Source organism: Polypterus senegalus, unplaced genomic scaffold, assembly GCF_016835505.1.
Source record: "Polypterus senegalus isolate Bchr_013 unplaced genomic scaffold, ASM1683550v1 scaffold_608, whole genome shotgun sequence".
Lineage (NCBI taxonomy): Eukaryota > Metazoa > Chordata > Cladistia > Polypteriformes > Polypteridae > Polypterus > Polypterus senegalus.
In genome coordinates this window covers 12,069-32,796 of record NW_024378633.1, presented here as the reverse complement: position 1 = coordinate 32,796, position 20,728 = coordinate 12,069, and the positions used below count along the sequence as shown (strand labels likewise).

The 20,728-nt window shown below is 44.2% G+C and overlaps 1 pseudogene; it reads right to left on the bottom strand.

Annotated features, from left to right (window-relative positions):
• Positions 1 to 199: 199 nt before the first annotated feature.
• The window catches only part of LOC120519611, a 32,585-nt pseudogene continuing 12,056 nt past the window's right edge, over positions 200 to 20,728 (bottom strand).

The window sequence follows — 20,728 nt, the reverse complement described above, 5'->3', positions numbered from 1 at the left end:
TCAAGTAGTTGAAAAAAAACATTCGTTAATCAAAGTCATAGGTATTGCAAACTAGATAAAACAGTATAGTAGAACATAATAAATAAGTAAAATATGTGAATAATAAACCATCATTGTCACTTTAAGTGTCAAGCATTGAATTTTTTAACGACCCCCAATATTGTTTGCCATTTGGATGTAACTATTGCCAGTCACATACCTTGTCTATCCCAGTCTGTCGGCAAGGAAAAAATGTAAACCCAAGAGGTAGCCGGGTGTTTTTCATTCCCATATAGTCCAAGAGTCTGAGATACATTGGACGATGTGATCAAAAGCTGTGAAAGATACATTGGAAAATGTCACAGGACCACCTCATGAACTGCATTGTCTGCTTTACCACACAACACACACAAGAAATCTGCAATCAAGCGTTTGAAAAAGACAGATGTGCCATCCATCACTATGTGGACACTCTGAGCCACGACTAGTTGGGCACTGTAGATGTATACAGTATATGGCAGCCATCAACCTGCTTCTTCCACTGTTGTGCCAAGATACGCCATACTGTATGTGTGACAGCAGTTTGGGCCAGTTTACCATTTCAGTGAGCCCCGATTCAGCTACACAACTACCCATCTGTGGCCCAACACAGTGATGAGCAGGCTGGGAGCTTCTGGGACAAGAAGACCTCTTGACCAATAAATAAAGGGGGAGGGGTGGGCCTTTGATTCAAAAGTGCAATCGTGGACCTGTTTGAAGACTACTTTCATTTTCTGTGTAATTTTTTGGTGGCCCTGAGGTGCCCAGATCATAAAACACAGAAAACAATCTAGAAAAAGCAAGAAGCAAGTCAAAAAATGCAAAAACAATCTATAAAATGAAAACAAAAATTGAATATAAAAACCCAAAAAAAAATAACAGAAAAATGTAAAACAAAATTAAAACAAATCAGAAATAGAAGTGCAAATAAAAGACAGCTGCCCAAACAAATGAGGAAGAAGGCAAACAAACACGACGGTTCAATCCAGCATTTCATTGAGTGGTGTGGTGGACACGAGAACAATAAAAACATGCGTTGACTTTACTGTCACTTGTTTGTGTGCGGCCCTTTGCAATTATTTATTTGGCTGATGCTTTTAGTTAAAGCAACTTGCAACATTAATGATACAATTGGCTCCATTGCTCTTGTTTTCTAAGTGGAGTACAGACAAGTTGAAGCGTCTTGCTGAGGGTCACACAGTGTCAGTGGGGGATTTGAACCCACAACCTCTGGGTCTGAAGTCCAAAGACTTAACCACTGCTACACTGCCCGATTTATAACTGCCTTTTCAATTTCTTTTTGTATATTCGACCTCTTATTGCATTTAAAAATTTTTTGTTTTCTGGCTTTTGCATTTTCCCATTTGATTCAATCTCTTGGTTGTTTTTTGATCTGCCCTTCAGGACCACCGTAGTATTTATTTCAGAATATTTTTGCACAAAATGCCTGCGTTTTGCCTGTTGTGCGCATACGACTGGATGTATGTGATGAGATTTTTTAATGAATGTGTTTATACAGTTTGTGTGGTCCAACATTAGTCTCTAGAGGCTACTCTATCAGAAAATGTTATCTCCATATTCTTAGATAGATATGATAGATAGATAGATAGATAGATGAGATAGATAGATAGATAGATAGATAGATAGATAAGGCACTATATAATAGATAGATAGATAGATAGATAGATAGATAGATAGATAGATAGATAGATAGATAGATAGATAGATAGATAGATAGATAAGGCACTATATAATAGATAGATAGAATAGATAGATAGATAGATAGTGTCACACACGTGTGCATGGGAAGCAGCTGAAGGGCTTAGGAAATATTGTTTATACATCTGCCCAGGGGGGGGCGGGGTGCACTGACGCTCTTTCTGAGTTCTCTGCAGGTCTTACCCGGGAAATCCCACCAGGAACCGCCATTTCCAGGAAGGACACATCACTTCCGGTTCCGGCCCCAAGAATGAGGTCACTTCCGGTTCCGGCCCCAAGGATGATGTCACTTCAGTTCCGCCCAGAGGGCGACATCATTCCGCCCTCTGTGCTATAAAGCTCACTGCCTTGGCTTAGGCAGGCAGTTCTGTTTTGGACTCTGTTGTGTAAACTACTATTGCAATGCCTCAACGACTTTTGCAGCCGGGAAACCGTAATAAACGGGTGGCTGCCCCAAACCTTCCGCGCTCTGGTCTCCACTTATTTCCAGTGGCGTAGTCGGAGGATGGTGTCCCCGATGAACCGGGACACGAACTATCTGCGGAACCAGGTGGGTGAGTACGGGCGAGTTTCAGGCGGGGAGTGCGCCAGAGGGTCAGGAAGGAGCGGTGCAGGCTCTGCTCCATGAGCATAACTCGTGGGGACCACCCATCTCGTGGAGAACGTGAGAGGGACCCACAGGCGTGGGCTGGCTTCTGGGGAACACACACGAGTGGCTCAGTATGCTCTCCTTGGCAGGAAAGCCGAGCTGCCCATCGGGACCAAGGTCCCAGTTAACGATGGGTTGTCCCCAGGCCGGCAGGTGAAGGAAATCATAAACTGGGAGTTTAACCCAAGCAAAGGGCTGTCAGAGCAGGCTATGGCTCTCTGGCAACAGGTGGGTGAGTGGCTACGGCCATTCGAGTTAACCCCCTTACAAATAGTGCAGCAAGTGGCCTGTTTTCTGCTGCTGAAAATACTACCCAGGAATTTGCCCAGCCGGCCTGGGGCGAATTCCATTCTATGGACGAGCTGCTGCAGCTCTTGCAATCCCAGAGGCCGGCTGTGAAACCTGGGAGGGCAGAACAGCCGCTCTGTGGACTACCCGGGAGCTACGACCCACTAAAGCAGTCCCTTCCACGCATTCCAGAGCTTGCTCCGAAGTCGCCGGGCCGTCTGGCTTGCGACCTGTCGGGGAACAAGGCGGACCGTAGGGAACAATGGCGGGTTGTTTGTGTGCCCTAGCAATCCCTGGCGGATAAACATGACGGGGAGCTTCTTATTAATGGACATAAGATCACCGGCTGTTCGATTCCGGCGTAGCGTGTCTGTCGTTGCTCGCCGTTTATTCTGCCGCACAGTGGTTTAAAAAGAAGACCAGTCTAAAATGTATACACGGAGATATCCGCTTGTACAATACCGCCCGGTGTTACATATGTCTTGGAGGAACCCTTCGACAGCTTACCGTGGCGGTGCATCCGGATCCTCCATTTCCCGTAATCCTCGGGCGAGACTGGTCTGATAGTAACGGCGGTAGTTTAGTAAGCGTGCCCCGAAAAACTTATGGCCTGCGTTATAGATGACAACGATTCATCTCAAGTTGCTTCCACACCGTGTAATCAGCCGACAGGGAGTGGGGCGGTAGGCCAAGAAGTGCGAAGACACTCCCGGACCGTCCTGAGCTACTACGTCATCCACTAGCGCCCGGCAGCGAGGGAGGAATCTCGCCCTTGAGGTCAGACGGACCCGCTCTCTGAGTTGCACTTTCAGTTTAGAGCGACGCCGGCTTCTTTCAAGAGAGAACAGTGGAATGACGACTCTCTGAAACACATAAAGAATGCAGTGGTTCTCGTTAACGGCCAACGCGATTTGCCCATGCCACAGGGACCTCACTTTGTCGTTGATAATGACTTGTTGTATCGGTCGCTGAACATGAGGGAAGGTCCGGAAGTTGTTGCTAATCCCAGCGGACCTACGGCGCAGGTTTGCGAGTTAGCACACTCCCACCTTCTTGGAGGCCATCTCGGCTCCGATAAAACATTAGAGCGAATTAAGCTCCGTTTTCTGGCGGGGATTAATGAGGAGGTTACGGCTATGCGTTTCCTGTCGGAATGTCAATCAGCGAAATTCCTAGAGGACCGTGTCCTCTGGTTCCCTTCCCTTATTGATGTTCCCTTTGATAGGATTGAGGGTTGACATAGTAGGACCCCTAGAACCCTCAGCCCGAGGATATAAATATATACTCGTCTCGTGGATTATGCTACCCGATTCCCTGAAGCCGTTCCGTTGCCTCGGCTACCACAAAAAATATTGCACGGAACTAGTAGGAGTCTTTTTCAAGAGTAGGCATTCCTAGAGAGTCCTGACGGACCAAGGACGCTTTTACCCGGAAACGTTCAAGGAGACTGCCAAGTTACTGAAAATAAAGCATTTAAAGACCTCGTGTATCATCCTCAAACCGATGGCCTAGTGGAGAGATTTAATCAAACTCTCAAGCAAATGCTACTGAGGTAGTCAGCAAGGATGGGAGGGATTGGGACCAACTCCTCCCCTTGTCCTCTTTGCATATCGGGAAGTTCCTCAAGCCTCTGGGGTTCTCTCCATTTGAATTACTATAGGAAGACAAACCCCGGGGTTTATTGGATATTTTAAAAGAGGGCTGGGAAGGAGGCACAGCCCTCCACTAATATTTTGGAATATATGCCCAATTCGCGGTAGATTTGATGCAATAAGACCGATTCTAAAAGTCATATAGAAGAGGCGAATCCGCTACAGGCCCCTTTATGACCCGTGGGTACGACTCTCCGGGAGTTCCAACCGGGGATCAGGTCATGGTATTGGTACCAACTTCTCACTCTAAACTGCTCGCCATTGGCTAGGCCCTCGAAATTAAGAAAGGAAGGGATTGGTTGACTATTTGGTGAAACAGCCAATCGCCGACCAGCTGAGCGAATATATCATGTGAACCTGCTGAAACCGTGGAAGGAGAGGGTCCGATCCTCCTCCGGACAGCCCTGCTCTCTTCGGAAGTAAGTTCCCTTAATTTCGGTAGCAGCTATCCCCAGGCAGAAACAAGAGCTCGGAAGCAGCTATCCGCTCTGTCCCAGGTGGTAAGTGAAAACCCGGTGGACCTCTCTGATTGCATGACATATTGACTGACCGGGGTGATCGGGCCGTGGCGACCCTACAGACTCCGGAGGCAAAGAAGTAGAGTGGAACTTGAAATCAAGCAATGCTGGCACTAGGAGTAATCGAGGAAAGTAGTAGTCCCTGGTCCAGTCCCATCGTCTTGATTGCTAAGCCTGACGCAGTTGGAGGTTTTGCAATGACTTCCGTCGGCTAACCAAGTTTCCAAATTCGATGCTTATCCCATGCCTGCGTGGATGACCTCCTCGAGAGACTGGGACCAGCCAAATTCTTGACTACACTTGACATGACAAAGGGGTACTGGCAGGTTCCTTTAACGGAGTCCGCAAAGGAAAAAAACGCGTTTAGCACTCCTAGCGGACACTGGCAGTATCGGTCCTTCCATTCGGTTTACAGCGCCTGCGACTTTTCAGCGTCTGGTGGACAAAGTGCTCGCCCCATAACTCGTTCTGTTGCCTATCTGGATGACGCGTCATCTATTCCAGCACCTGGAAGGAACACATACAGCAGGTCACACAGTATTACGGACACTGGGAGAGGGGCTCGATCAACCCTAAGAAATGTTTCTTTGGATTGAGGAAGCCAAATATTTGGGCTACCTAGTGGGCGGGGTACTGTGAGGCCACAGTGTTCCAAGTTGCAAGCCATAATGGCCTGGCCCGCCCAAAACCAGCGGCAAGTCCAATCCTTTCTCGGTTTGGCGGGTACTACCGCCGGTTTGTGCCTCGCTTCTCGAAGCGGCGCCCTTGACCGACTTGACAAAGAAAGAGTCCCTATACGTGGTATGGTCTGATAGCGGAGGCTGCATTCAGTGACTTAAAAAGGGCTCTGACTTCAGCACCTATCTTGATCTCCCTAACTTCTCTCCCTTTATCCTCCAGACGGACGCTTGGACACAGGCTTGGGTGCCGTGTTGAGCCAAAGCGTCGCGAGTGTTGAACACCCGTTATGTACCTGAGCCGGAAACTGTTGGACAGGGAGACCAGGTGCGGCGGTGGAGAAAGAGCTCTGGCGATCAAATGGGCAGTAACTCAGCTGCGGTACTACCTCTTGGGTGCGTGTTCACTCTGGTGGACGGATCATGCACCTCTGAAGTGGATGGCCTTCACAGGGAGTCGAATCCACGGGTCACGAGGTGGTTTCTTGACCTGCAGCAGTACAAGTATCACGCTTCGTTCATCGACAGGGGTCTCTTCATGCCAGCGCCGATGCCCTCTCCCGGCCCACGACCTCTCGGTGCAGGTCGCCCGACCCAGGTCTGGGCTGAGGGAGTCTTGTCACACCGTGTGCATGGGAAGCAGCTGAAGGGCTTAGGAAAATTGTTTATACATCTGCCCAGGGAGCGGGGTGCACTGGCGCTCTTTCTGAGTTCTCTGCAGGTCTTACCCGGAAATCCCACCAGGAACCGCCATTTCCAGGAAGGACACATCACTTCCGGTTCCGCCCCAAGAATGAGGTCACTTCGTTCCGGCCCCAAGGATGATGTAACTTAGTTCCGGCCCAGAGGGACATCATTTCCGCCTCTGAGCATAAAGCTCACTGCCTTGGCTTAGGCAGGCAGTTCTGTTTTGACTCTGTTGTGTAACAACTGTTTAAATATGCCTCAAAGACTTTTGCAGCGGGAAACCGTAATAACGGGTGGCTGCCCCAAACCTTTCCGTCCTAGTCTCACTTATTACAATAGATAGATAGATAGATAGATAGATAAGGCACTATACTGTATAATAGATAGATAGATAGATAGATCACATAAATATATAAATAGATAGATAGATAGATAGGCATATATAATAGATAGATAGATAGATATGATAGATAGATAGATAGATAGATAAGGCACTATACTGTATAATAGATAGATAGATAGATAGATCACATGAAATATATAAATAGATAGATAGATAGATAGATGAGATAGATAGATAGATAGATGATAGATAGATAGATACTTTATTAATCCCAAGGAAATTCACATAATCCAGCAGCAGCATACTGATAAAGAACAATATTAAATTAAAGAGTGATAAAAATGCAGGTAAAACAGACAATAACTTTGTATAATGTTAATGTTTAAAGCGCCCCCACCACCAGGGTGGAACTGAAGAAGTCGACAGTGTGGGGTCTCCTCAGATGTCAGTGGAGCAGGACGGTCAGGGCAGTCTGTCTCTGAAGTTGCTCCTCTGTCTGGAGATGATCCTGTTCAGTGGATACAGTGGATTCTCCATGATTGACAGGAGCCTGCTCAGCGCCTCTCGCTCCACCAAAGATGTTAAACTGTCCAGCTCCGTGTCTACAAAGAACCTGCCTTCCTCACCAGTTTGTCAGGCGTGGGCGTCCCTCTTCTTTATGCTGCCTCCCAGCACACCACCACGTGAAGAGGGCTCACCACAACTGTCTGATAGAACATCTGCAGCATCTTATTGCAGATCTTGAAGGAAGCCAGCCTTCTAAGGAAGTAAAGTCGGAAGTTACTTTATCTTCTCCCGTTATACTTTATGGTGTTGGGGTCTTTTAATTTTTCTTTTCTTTTCCAGGATCTTCACTTGTTCCATGGTCTCTTTCTGGCCACTTCTTTGGTGTTTTCTTCCATTACCCCTCTAGGTCTTGCACTTGTTCCTTTTCCTTCATCCTTCCTTTCAAACACCTTTCTGGACCACCTTGTTTCACTCGTCCTTATTATATGTCTGTACCACTGCAGTCGTTTATTTCTGGCTGCATTTCCTGCTCTTTATGAATTCTTTTATTTTTATGCTGTTGCTTTTTTGTTTTACCAATCACTCATCTTAGATACTGCTGTTATTTTAGATCTTTGCTCACCCAGTATTGTCCATAAAAACACAACATTACAAATTCTCCTCTACCATCACTAAAAACCACAGGGAATAAGTAACACATAAAAAATAATTTTTGGATGGAGTATTCCTTTAAAAAAATAACACTAACAATTTAAAATTTATTACATTTTTCCAATGAACAAAGTCATCAAACATCCCCTGGCATCGTGTGGTAAAATACAAGCAGACACCTTCAGGGATTCACTACTCAGTCGTTCAGTTGCTTTCAGTATTTCAGTTGTTCTTCATTTTCTCGAGTGCTCACCCCCAAACCTTCTGTTCTCTTGACTTCTTATTTGCCTGGTAATTCCTCTAAATCAGGGTCTCCAACTCCAGTACTGGAGCTCTACTGTGGCTGCTGCCTTTTCTTAATTAGTCACCATTTGTGGCTGCCAATTAACTTCTTTTCCCTTCATGTTACTTGACTTGTCTTTTTAATATTCAGTCCTCTGGGAAATTTCTTCGTATTTTTCCTTAAATGGCACCCAAGCTAAAGTGAGATGTGAAGTGAGCCAACAGATGACCAGCTAAGTCAGGGCCTCAAACTCCAATCACTTTCTTAATCTGATTCTTTCTGTTAATTAAACTCGTTATTTAATTCCATGGCTTTTTTGCTCTCATTCTGCTACAGCAGACATTTCCAAAACTGTTGGTTTTCTTTTCTCTTAGAGCGCCCTTAAAAATGTGTTGTGGAGCTGAGCAGATCAACATGACTGAGACCTTCACCTTTCTTCATTTCCATATATTATATGGGGGAAACAGGATACCCGCCATGTGTTGGCTTGCTTTGTATCTCAAATTGTTTGGCTGCTAATTAAGAAAAAAAGAAACAATAAGGATCTGAGGTCTTAAATAGCAGGCCAAATAAAATTAAAACAAAAAGTTAATTAGCAGCAAAATCTGGTCTCTAATTAAGAGAAGGGTTAGAATGAAAACCTTCAGGCACAGTAGAAGCTCCAGGACCGGAGTTGAGACCCCTCTGTCAATACTTTTTGCAAGTATTAGATTTTTGTTTCTTTTTTGGTGACATCTGCTGCTGCTCTCTTGTCTCCCGCTTAGGTGAACAAACAAGAAATGGTCCTTGTTGGCAGCTTCTGAGATGATCCCTTATCTCACTGTGTTGATTTAAAACCAAAGGGGCCCCAGGTAAGTTCATGGTGTAAAATCCTATAAATTTGTACAGACAAGTTGGTGGCAGGTGTACTTCAAGGAGATTTTCTTAAAAGGGTGGCAGGTAGACAGCACGTTAGTTTGGCTCTACACCTGATGGTCCCATACAGCAAATACAATTGAAACTGAAATGCTGAGGCACTGTAGCTGAGTCATGTCTGACAGAAATATTCAAAATATCAGCTTGATGTGAAGGTGGAGTTCATAGAATAGCAAAGATCCAGGCTTTGCTCATCTCCCGTTGTGTTTGACTCCACCTCTTTCACCTGTGCCCTGCATGATCTCCAAAGGAATTGCATAGATCTTGTTGTACATCCGCTGCGATTTCCTTAAGCCATCTGAATTTTGACTACCAGAACACGAAAGTTGGTTCCACCAAGGTCCAGAGCCAGAAAATTACCCCTTTCTGCAAGAATCAGTGAGACAAAATATACATTAAAATAACCAAAGCTAAGCTGACAAAACGGAAGTCCAGGGGCAGCATTACCTGTTCCATCAGGCGTACCCCGCACGTACGATGGGAGCATCTTCACTGAAGCAGTGTGATGTGTATCCTTTTTGAGTCCACACTGAAGTTCCACATTCATCTTCTGCTTCACCATTTGCAGTTGCTGTTGGTTCAGCTTAAAGGGAGCGAGTCTCGCCTATCGCCAGCGCTAGACACCAGCCTGTAGGCCACAGCAGTCACCATGGCGGCACCCTTTGCACTGCCGCTGGAGAGCAGAAAGCGGACGCACAGTCGGGCCCAGTCGTCTTACTACCTTGTGCAGGCGCTTGGCAAACCTGTGGGACAAAAATCTGGTCCTAAATATCAGAAAGAAACGGAAATAAAACAAAGTGTGTGGGACACAGCAGGATAGAAAGGACATAGGCCAGAAATGGATGAAGTGAGTAACTTTAATGCCCTCATAAAATCTGCTTATTAATGAGAGCTTTGGATCTGGAGAAAATCTTCAGCTTATGACCTGTGTATCAGCATTTGGAGATGAAGCATCTAGGGTACCTCTAGTTTCAAAGTAAACCCTGGAGAAGGAAAACTGGATGTAGTTAACATAAGGATCATTCAATATAATGAGATATTCCAGTGCCGGCTAGAAAATTCAGTGATTCACTTTATGCTAATATATGTCCAGAATACATTAATCATCAATGAAATTTAGCATTTAAATTATTGACAAGCCAATTTTCACACCCACACCCTAATGGTCAGTGGAGGCCAACCTGGAAAAAGGCTAAGAGCCACAGCTTGAGCAGGTTTTACTTCAGATCATTTGACACATTGGTAGATATGAGAAAACATCAGGATGTGTTAGTAATCAGGAGTGTGGCATCTAGTGGATAACATGGTAACTGTAAATACTAGGCATCACTCCAGTGCCATTGACATTGGGTGACCCAGCAGGGATAGGTCTTCACCTGCCACTGGCCACACTGAAAGATAGCAGGAACAGCCATACTGGAAATGTAAAGCAGCTTGAGTTAGGCTCCACTGTGAAAAGGCACTGTATAGAGTCGCAGCATTTGTTTATTAAGCTGTCTAAGGTCTGTGGGTCTAGTCCCTCAGAGTAATCTGATTGGTCAGTTTGGTTTGTGTGATTGTAAGACATACAAGGAGGAGTAGCGACATAGGAGGCACAATTGAGAGAGTCGACTGCCTTCAAAGATGGAAAGTGTAAACCAAACAGAGCCCAGAAAAGCACCACAAAAATAATGACAGAGTATGAGAAGCAGGCTTTATGGGAATGTGCTTCATGGAGGGGAACACGGTGGAGATGTGACACACACAAATACAGAGGAAAGGTGCTGAACATACATGTAAGGCAAGTGGGCAAATATTTTATAATTATTTGATTACCTGCCTTTGACAGGTACCATGACATGTGTGTGTGTGTGTGTCTGAGTGCCATGGGTTCTGCCAGGGCGAGCTGCAGGAAGGACTATCCCTGACCCAGAAGTGCTTCCTTCAGGGCAGTGTTCTAGCACTGGAAGTGCTACTGATCCAGGATAAAGAGGCTGCCTCACCTAACTCATGAGAAGACAAACATACATACATAGAAGTAGACCACACAGTCAGAGGTTCATACTGATTTTTTCTAATAAGCACAATACCTTTGAACATACACAGGTGACCCAATATAAATCTTTCTTTTTCACTTTTCTTCTCTTCCTTCCTCCAGTCCTCTCCAGGTGAATGACACCCTGCTCTTCTCATGAGTTAGGTGAGGCAACCTCTTTTATCCTGGATCCAGTAGTACTTCCAGTGCTAGGACATTGCCCTGAAGGAAGCACTTCTGGGTCAAGGATAGTCCTTCCTGCAGCCCCTGGCAGAACCCATGGCACTCAGCAGGGCTACCCAGTATGCCCTACAGGCATCTGCATGGGTGTATCGATCCAGGAGTGCTGCCACCTAGTGTATCAGGGGGAGCATACAGTCTTGATAGCCTAACGTACATCAGTTACCACTACACAAAAGCTAATGGTTTACTGGAGTAGCAATAGAGTAACACTAGCATTATGTAGTATAGTGTTAATATGGAGTGTTTAACAGATATGATCTGGTGTGACACTGCCCGCTTACACATGGCTGAGGATCATTTATTAAGCTACAGTTCCTCCATACATTGTCAGTCTGCTGACCTTAGTCAACATATGAAGTGCTCTGAGTGTTGTTGCACTGAGGACACATTTTAAATTCCTCAACACACTCAGGCTGTTTGGCTTACTAGGCAGTTAGTAGATGAAGTGTGGAAAAGCAGGACACAAGCAACTTGGACATCCGAAAACAGCAATCAGCTCAGATGAGCCTACACTATTGGTTAATTTTATTGGTCCACATTATGTGATTTAGTTAATGCTTATTGTTATCTGCAGTCATTGGACTGACAAAGTGAAGTTTAGGTAAATTCATAAGTGTAGGTGATCCAGTCACATGCTCATTTTTTAAAAATCTAAATATTCAACATAATTTTGACCCTTAAGCACATACAGTATAATATTAGTAGTTTGTATTTTATTTATTTATTTATTTATACATTGGTTGATATACTTTGTTAATCCCAGAGGGAAATTGTCATTTCATTGACCTTTGGTCAGCCATTGAACAGCACACATGTGGCATTTTCATGTGAATGCCTTGCTCAAGGGCCCAGTCGGTAGTAGTAGTGTTAGTGTTTAGTGTTTTATTATTAGTAGTAGTATTAAAAGTGTTGTTTTATTCTCATTCTATCACATGTCACAAGTGATACTGTTGGTTTATATCAGGTAATAAAGAGTAACAGCACACTGATGCCCTGGACCATTATTATTATTATTATTATTATTATTATGATTATTATTACATAGGCCTTTACTTATAAATGAAACAAATCAATTAGTAGATCTTGCCAGTCAATGCCATTAAAGTCCAAACCATGGATTACCCAGCAGGCAGAGCAACTCTTCCATTTACAGTTGCATCTGCTCAGCAGAGTCTTTCAAACGTGAAGCTCATCACAACATTCTTGGGCTCCTCTGTGACACAAGAGCCTCATCATAAGTCTCATCAAGTCAGACCTCGACAGATCTGCCGTGTGAAGACCTCGTAGATGACTTGCTAAAAATGTAGACGTGTGCTGTTGTGATGTGCAACAAAGAGACTGAGGAAACCCTAAACATTCAAGTTTTGATTATTTAAAAAATTAGGGGTTTCCCTCGCTTGCTAGCCACCCCGTGTTTGGTTTACCGGTATACAATTTAAAGGATTATGTTATTTTCACGGGAATTGTTACATATGCATTATTTTCACTTTAATTTAAAACTTTGTAAAACAATACTTGTCCTTTATTTCCGACCGGTGTGGTTAAATGTCTTTCCGCACGACGTATAACACTGCTTATGCTTAGAAGAGCGGGCAGCTGAACGACGCTAAGGAGATGCCATCGGATCATCTGCTGTCTTTCTGCTGCTGGCGAGCTGCCTGTCTCGCTTGTCGCGATGTCGTTGTTTTAAGAGCTGGGAGCACATGATGCGTGTCTCCAAAAGCAATCCAACAACTGCTAGGTTAGATGTCCTGGACTTGTTTTAAATGATCGCTCACTGCCTGGTCTCGAGTGAAGTTGTAATAACAGTACTTGTCCTTTATTTCCAGCCCCAGGTGGTTAAATCTCTTCTCAGAGGACATATAACGCTGCTCGCAGAAGGGGTGGGCAGCTGTTGTCACGCTGCCTGTCGATCATTTTAAAGTCTGTACAGCCTCTGTCCTTTTGCCACTTCGTGCTCTGCTGCTCAGTTGTGAAGAGGGGCTTAGGGTGGCTGAATGCATGCAATATGATCATCTCTGCGAGCTGCGTGTTTGCTTGTCAGCTTGTCATTGTTTTAAGAGCTCGAGCAAGTTAAAGTGTCTCAAATTGTCTTCTGAGAAGATCACGCCTCATCTCCCAGTGTGCCTCCCCAAGATTTTTTTATAATAGAGAAAAGCTTTTTATTAGACATTAACTATAACTTTTTAAGTTGGTAATGTGCACTTCTTTATTTATTATTTATTTTTACAAGTATATTTATTGCTTAAATTAAAGCTGCTATAAGTAGTAGCAGAGTGTTAAATCTGTTAGCCATTATGGATGCAATGAGAAGTTATGCAAATGACGCTTTTTTTAACTAAACAGTTACAACATGTAAGCTTTCGAGGACTCTCTTCAGGCAAGATGAGGCCGGAGTTGCCTTGAAAGCTGGCATATTGTAATCTGTTTAGTTAGCCAATAAACTGTGCACTTTGCTTAACTCTCAGCTGCTATAAGAAATACTAATGCAGTGGATTCAGGGAGGCAGGTTGGGGGTCTGGTGGGGTGCAGAGAAGCAGGTTCCACTTAGGACCCCAGTTTGGCTCTGGGTGGCACTGTGGACAACTCATGCAATCCCAAAAGGTCAGCTTTCACAGCCAACTCCCAATGTGACAGGGACATAGTTAAGTCACCTGGTGGACTCGCATTGAGAAATAGGGAAAGAGTCGTTGGACTTGAAAGTACCATGGGATGGTGAAAATGGCTTAACATAATCTCTGAAGTGCAGGTGAAACCTTTGGCACTGGCTCTCTTTGATTTGGAAGTCTGTTTGGAGAAAACAGGTAGAATGCTATGGCAGCTCTGTCTGCAGGAATACAGAGCTGTCGTGTAGTAAGAGCTGCAGGCTGAAATCCAACGCTTTATTCAGACTCAGTGACCTTAAACTGCATGATATAGGATTGTACTGATAGATGGATAGATTGATAAGTGAAATAATTAGCCTTTATGTCCTTATTATTGAATACAAATCTCATTGCGGTTTTCTACCTCTTAACCCAGATACTCAGGTGGCATGACCACTGCTGGTGCACTGGCACAATTTCCTCTTTAAAACTTTCTATTTTGCATCCAGATGGAAAAACAAACCCCATATCCTGACTATTGTAATTAAACCACTAAATATACAGAGGCCTTGCCACCTGCCACCTAGCCTCTCTCAGTCATTGTCTCCTTACTGTGGTGTGTCTTATAGACAGTGCCATCCATAACAGTTGTCCTGAGCGTTCACCTTCTTGTTTTCTGGATTCGGTCAGAATGGCTGCCAGTGCTCGGCACACAAATTGGCAGACCGGAATGAAACAATGGTCAGACGTTGACAGCAATGCAGTCGCTTCTGAAGGGTCAAGGTCAAGTTTGGCAAGATTTGCTTGGTATTGCTCAATCCTTCCTTGTACCTAGAAAACAAAAATAGAAGCCATCAGCCGTCATTCATTTTCTAAACTGCCCTGCACCTGAACCTCAGTCAATCTGAACTCTTCGCTGTGATGTGTTTGTAAAGTGACAGCAGGGCACAGAAGGTGGTGTTGCCTTAGGCCTCAAGTTAAATTACGACCAGGATGTGCAAAGAAATGAACAAATGGCGGTATCCGCAAGATGTGCTGTAATCCTTATGTTAGAGGACACCACACCATGCCTATGTAGAAGGGAGGGTTACCTTATAAAATGAATGAAAAATGGAGATTTCCAGTTCTCTTTCTATCAGATTTGCACTGTTGTTAGCTGCTCAGTTTTCAGTCAAGCTAGATTTTAGTCCGTGTCTCCCAGTAAATGATGGGCCTACCCTGGAATCTTGATTCCAAATGGGGGTTTTGAAAGTATGCATTAGTTCGTGTCTTTGACATTTATTTTATTTTATTTAAACCGTGCACATTTGTTTCTCATGGGTATCGCATTTTGGAGCTTTTCTTGTAGCATCACTTGATTAAGCGACAAGAGACACACAATGCGTGATGCAGCTGTTACAGCGAGGTAAAGGTTCAAGCACTGACATTCCATCTATATCCAAGATTGCGGATTATCCCATAACTAACTGGGAGGAGCCAAAGCGTCAGATCTCGTCAAAAATTTCAATCTCCGGTTCCGACTTTATAGGGTCCCCGATCTGAAAAATCAGTATCTCGATGATGGCTGTCTGTCTAGCAGTTTCTGTCACATTGTTGATGAGACAGACCCCACAGTATATAATGTTAAACCTTTAAAATACATTTAAACACAAAGCACATTCAGAAGGAAACTGGAGATGTGTCTGTATCTGTGTCTTAAACTAGTATCTTTTGTATAAGACTTGTGTGTAACATGTGAATTTGATAATTTTACCCAGAGTGCTGTGCAGTTGATGCCAACAAGGAGGATGGAGAATCCATGTGCTTTAGTGTTGTGCTTTTTTGTTGGTAGCGCCAGTTGGATAGGGACAAACAAAACTGTACATTTCCAGCTCGAGAGAGACGAGTGCCAGCTGTTCATTCCTGTGGGGCCAAGCCTCAGTGAACTCCTGCTTCCTGTCTGCAGAAAATTGTACTGTTTTGATATTTCTGTTTATTTTATTTGAGGGAGGCCTGGTGGTACAGTGCTTGCACCGCCAGGTCAACTGTTAGGCCACACAATCAGTTCAGCATAGATGGCAGACATTTCCTTAACCCCCAGGGACACTTTAAAGACCACTGCACCATTATAGGCCACTCAAAACAAGTTCAGTTTCTCCTTCTTCATCACCTACAATGCATTTCAACAAGTTCCTGAACATTACACGATCTTTTCATTTTTCATTTTTCAAAGTGGTTCCTTGTGTGGTATAGCTGTAGTCAGGGCTTAACATTTCACTATCTTGTTTTAAATAAAAACTGAATAGCCGGGGTGGGCGAGCAGCGGGTGCTTAGGCAGTTGAGACGAGATGACTTGCATGGGTGGTGGTGGTCGTCTGATTTGCATCCGGCTTTCCGTGCAATGAGGCTTGACCCGGAGGCATTTAAGGAGTGGCACAAAGATGGGGGAAAATGAAAGGAAGAGAGAGAAAGGCAGGAGGACAAGAGCTGCTGTAAGATGGGAGGAAGCAGGCGACAGGACATAACCCCAGGAAGGTTTTTAGGCGTGCCTGAGGGGCTGAGGCCCACCTTGAGGACCATTGGCTCAGGGTGTGCTCGCCTGTGTGAGCAGAGCAGGGCTTGGGCCCCAAACACCATGGTTGGGGAAAAAGGTTTGGCCGTTGGATGGCGCTCTCCGGAAGACCCGGGAGCGAAGAGATGCATTTTGGAAGGTGCAGGCTCAGAATGGAAAGGCGTTCCCCTGTATTAACCTCATTTATTCTGACTTGTTTTGATTATTTATTTATTGACTGAGCACTGCATATTTATTTGAACGCTTAGAACACTGCACTGTTCCACCCTTGCTATGTTTGTGTTGTGGTCCTCTCCGCTGGCTCATCCCTTGGAATTTTGCCCCGGGGTTCAAGAGGCCCCTGGAGCTAGTAGAGGGAGCGACCACTGTCCATTTAGTATTCCTAAACATTGTTTTGGGGGGTTTAAACAGAGCCGCTGTGAAGTTTTCAACTTTTAAAAATGTATATGAATGGCGTGGTGCCATTGTTTTTCTCAAGGGAATGGCCTGCTGGAAACCTTCCTGCTATGTTTGCCAAGCTAATGCTAGGCAAGGGCAACTTGTAAGGTGTGACATCCCCAGGCCAAAGTTAAAAACTCCAGCTGCCATACATTCCTGGTTGAAAGATTCGATACAACCTAAAAGCCTTGTGATTTTTTTTTGAGATTATTATATTTCGGGCATCTTGGCTCTGTTTACTAGCACTTCACTGGTTTTGAGTCTTTTGTTATGGGGGCTGTCGTACGTGTGACGAGGATTGTAGGTATGACCGGTGCCACCTAAGTCAAACAGTAAAAGAATTTCCTTTAAAACACTTATTTATTTCAGACAGTCTGCTGTCTTCAGTTTGCCTTGTACTAGACTGTCTGAGATCCTCCCTTTTGAAGAGCAGGCCCTTTTTGGCCATCTAACCAGGATGTCCTGCCGCCATGTACCAACCTAGATATCTTCAAACCTGAGGAAAAGAATAAAACGTGGACACCGGTTAAGGGTCAGGTCACCTTAAATATTTCTGTTTCGGAGTTGACCTTAGTGAATTCAGCACCCATAAGAGCGTTACTGGGGCTGGTTCAGTTCAAGGGGCAGGACCTGAGTCAAAGCCACCTGTTCCAACCAGTCAGAATGCCTGTCCATTAAGGATTCCCCAGCTACACCTCAATATGGAAGGCAGTGGGGTCATCATGATCCATCATCTCCTCTGACTCCCAGATGGCAGCCACCCTGAGTTGCGGCACTGGGAACGGGGCCCCAAATGGGAACGGAGTTCTTGACTCAGCCCTGCCGGGTTCCCCGGCTGCCAGGGGTGCTGTAGGGACTAAGGGCCCATTTTACCGGAAGTAACGGGCCAAGCCTTTGGGACCAAGTACTTCCGGGATCCATAAAAGGGCTGCCGGCCATAGCCCGAGAGCCACAGTCCGAAGGGGGAAGACGGCTTACTGGGAGGTGGAGGGGCAGAATATATACATACTATCTGTGTATGGAACCAAGGAGTTTGTTTGAGTTTGAAGCACGCATCCCCAAATACTTGTTTCTTTTATTAAAGAAATGCAATTAATTGAGTTTATAATACTAAATGCTAAGTGCTACAGACAAGAACAGCTGATTTCCCTCAAGAGGACCACATGGAGTCCCAGCAGTCCAGGGTGATATTTGGAGGACCTACTGGTTCAAGATAGCAGTAGCATTTTAACAAACAGAAGACCAGATTTTGCCAATACAGCTGTTGGGGTTAATGGAGGCCAAATCAATGTCTCGGTCAAATTTCGTGCAGAAGTCTTCGCCCCATCATCTCCAAACGCTCACTCGTGTTAATGCAATGGCCTTCCCTCCACCAGGTCAATGTGCAAGTTCCATGTAGCAGGCGTTAAAGGCCCTTGGAAGATATATTTGCAAAATTTAGAAACTGAAAAAGTTAAATACTGCAAACAAAAGACTTTTGGCTTTTTCCTAGTTTGTACAGTAGCCGATAGAAATACGAGCACCCAGGGCTTCAGCAGATAAACACTCCGAAATCAGCTGCCCAGTGATGGCTTTAATACGGTCCAATGACCCTGATCTGGCTCCATACTGTGCCCCTATGAATTTCCTAAACTAGGGTTCTAAATTTTGGGTCCTTTGGTGCCTTGGCTGTGGTTTTAGTTCCAGCATCATAATCAGTGACACACCTGATAACACGGAGCTCATGTAAGGAGCTGGTGTTTTTTTTCTTCTTCTTCTCTTTATTCTACATTCAGAAAAGCACAGCAGCATGACTTTGACGGTATAAGACATTTAGAAATAGTTCTATTTTTTGCTACAAATTTTAATGCTTAACTCTCTTTGTTGATTCTGTAATTTGTCCTTTCTCTGTGCAATTTGCCCCCTTCGTTATTTTTATATACAATATGCTACCATGGCTGTCCATTTGTCTGTCCAGGATTTTAAACCATCTGTAGCCTCAAACCGTTGAACATTGACCTAAATTTAGTAAAATATACTACGGCTTCTACTATCCGCTTTGGGGTGATGATTGACCTCCAAGGTATTCTCTTTTTTTTTTATTTTATTTTTTGTAGAATCAACTCGGGCAGGCAGGCAGTCCCTACCACCTTACTCTCCTACCTCTTCATATCTTCCAATCATTTTGAGGAGATTGAAGACTTAAGTGCCAGCTAAAAAAAATTAAGAAAAATGAGTTAAGTTATTGCAACACAAACACTAACTTAATGTTTTAACTCAAAGAGATCCCGGCCCAAAGAAGTGGGAAGGGCCTAGAGTGAGAAGAAGAGCTGTCGGAAGCAGCAAGCACATCAACAACCTCTGAGCAAACGAATGTTAAACGTCAGAGAAAGAGTGGGAAAAAACAAAAAGTCAAGTGTATTCACTGCCGTCATCGCTGGGCATTACTGGTATCTTAATATGACAATTAAAGAGCAGGAGCACTGAATCCAGCTGCAGTCAGGGACAGTTTTAGGCCCCCAACAGATCCAAGCACTTCGACACTATGAGGCCTAGAACCTCTTTCTATTTATGTCAGATGAACGATTTATTTTTTCCCCTTTTATAACTGTACAATTAAATCATTTACTAACTGGATTCAATTTGCACTTTTTAAAGCAATGTGTTTCTTTTTTCTAGAAAGTTCCATCCATCCATCCATTATCCAACCTCTATATCCTAACTACTGGGTCTGCTGGAGCCAATCCCAGCCAACAGGGCAAGGAGAAACAAACCCCGGGGAGGACACCAGCCCACGCAGAGTGCACACACACACACACACACACCAAGCACACACTAGGTGCATTTAGGATTAATACCCCCAATCCATGCTTTGGACTGTGGGAGGAAACCCACACAGACATGGGAGAATATGCAAACCTCCACGCAGGTACCTAGAAAGTTGATTCATTTAATTTTTCACACAAAAGTTATGTTGACTTATGGAAAATATATATATGATATGTACCTGCCAAATAATACAAAAGTACATCGTACACGTGTTTCACCCAAAATGGGGATCATCAGGTATACCCCCCCTTTGCTTACCCTTATGAGGATCAAACCTCAGCTGTCAGTGCCTGAGGTGAAGCTCTAATGTTAATACAGCGGCTGTTTCACTTATTTGACACGGTGAAGATTGGAGTGTTACATTCCTGGTTCTGACTCAATCTGATTATTTGGTGGTAACCTACCAGGTACGCTCGGGGTTTGGGCGGCAAACATCCACCACATGTCTCAGTTGCGAACAGATCAAAATATGTGATACAGGATCTGCTTCCCTTACGGGATCGAACCCCAGCTGTCGGTTAGGAGAAGCCCCTGACATTCGACACGGTAGCTGGTTCACTTACTTGACAGCCAGAAGATTGGAGTATTGCACTCTTAGGACTGAATCATAATCTGATTATTTAGATGGTTCCTACCAGGTAAAACTTGTGGTTGGTCTGTTGTCACGCTTTAAATCAGACTTATTTTAAAACCTACATATATATATGTTTGGCATCATTGTTTTCAGAGTTTATCGAACTTTAATGTGATGTTAGATTTTTCAGATTCTTATTCCATTTTTCAATTATAAACTAAAAATACAAGAACTCACATCCCACAGACAAGACTTTGTCCAAGAGATTTAACCAGGCCAAGGGAAAAAAAACACAAAAGTAGGACAGCTGCTGTACAGGCTTTTAACCCCTTTGCCTAAATTTATTCATAATTCTATAAAAAGAAACTATTTGTGTTTTTGCTGTTAACAAATGCTAAATAAGTGGAGATTGTTAATTTGAATATAGCACACAACAAACAATAAGTTGGGGCGTATTATATCTTAGCACAACTTACCTCATATTTGGACAATTTCTCAAAATTAGTTGCCCAAAAATTTCCCTGCGGGGACGCCAACACTATGCTTTAGGGATGTAGTTTTGAGTTTGACTGCTAGTTAGCATTAGTGCTAATTCTGATCCTTGAGTT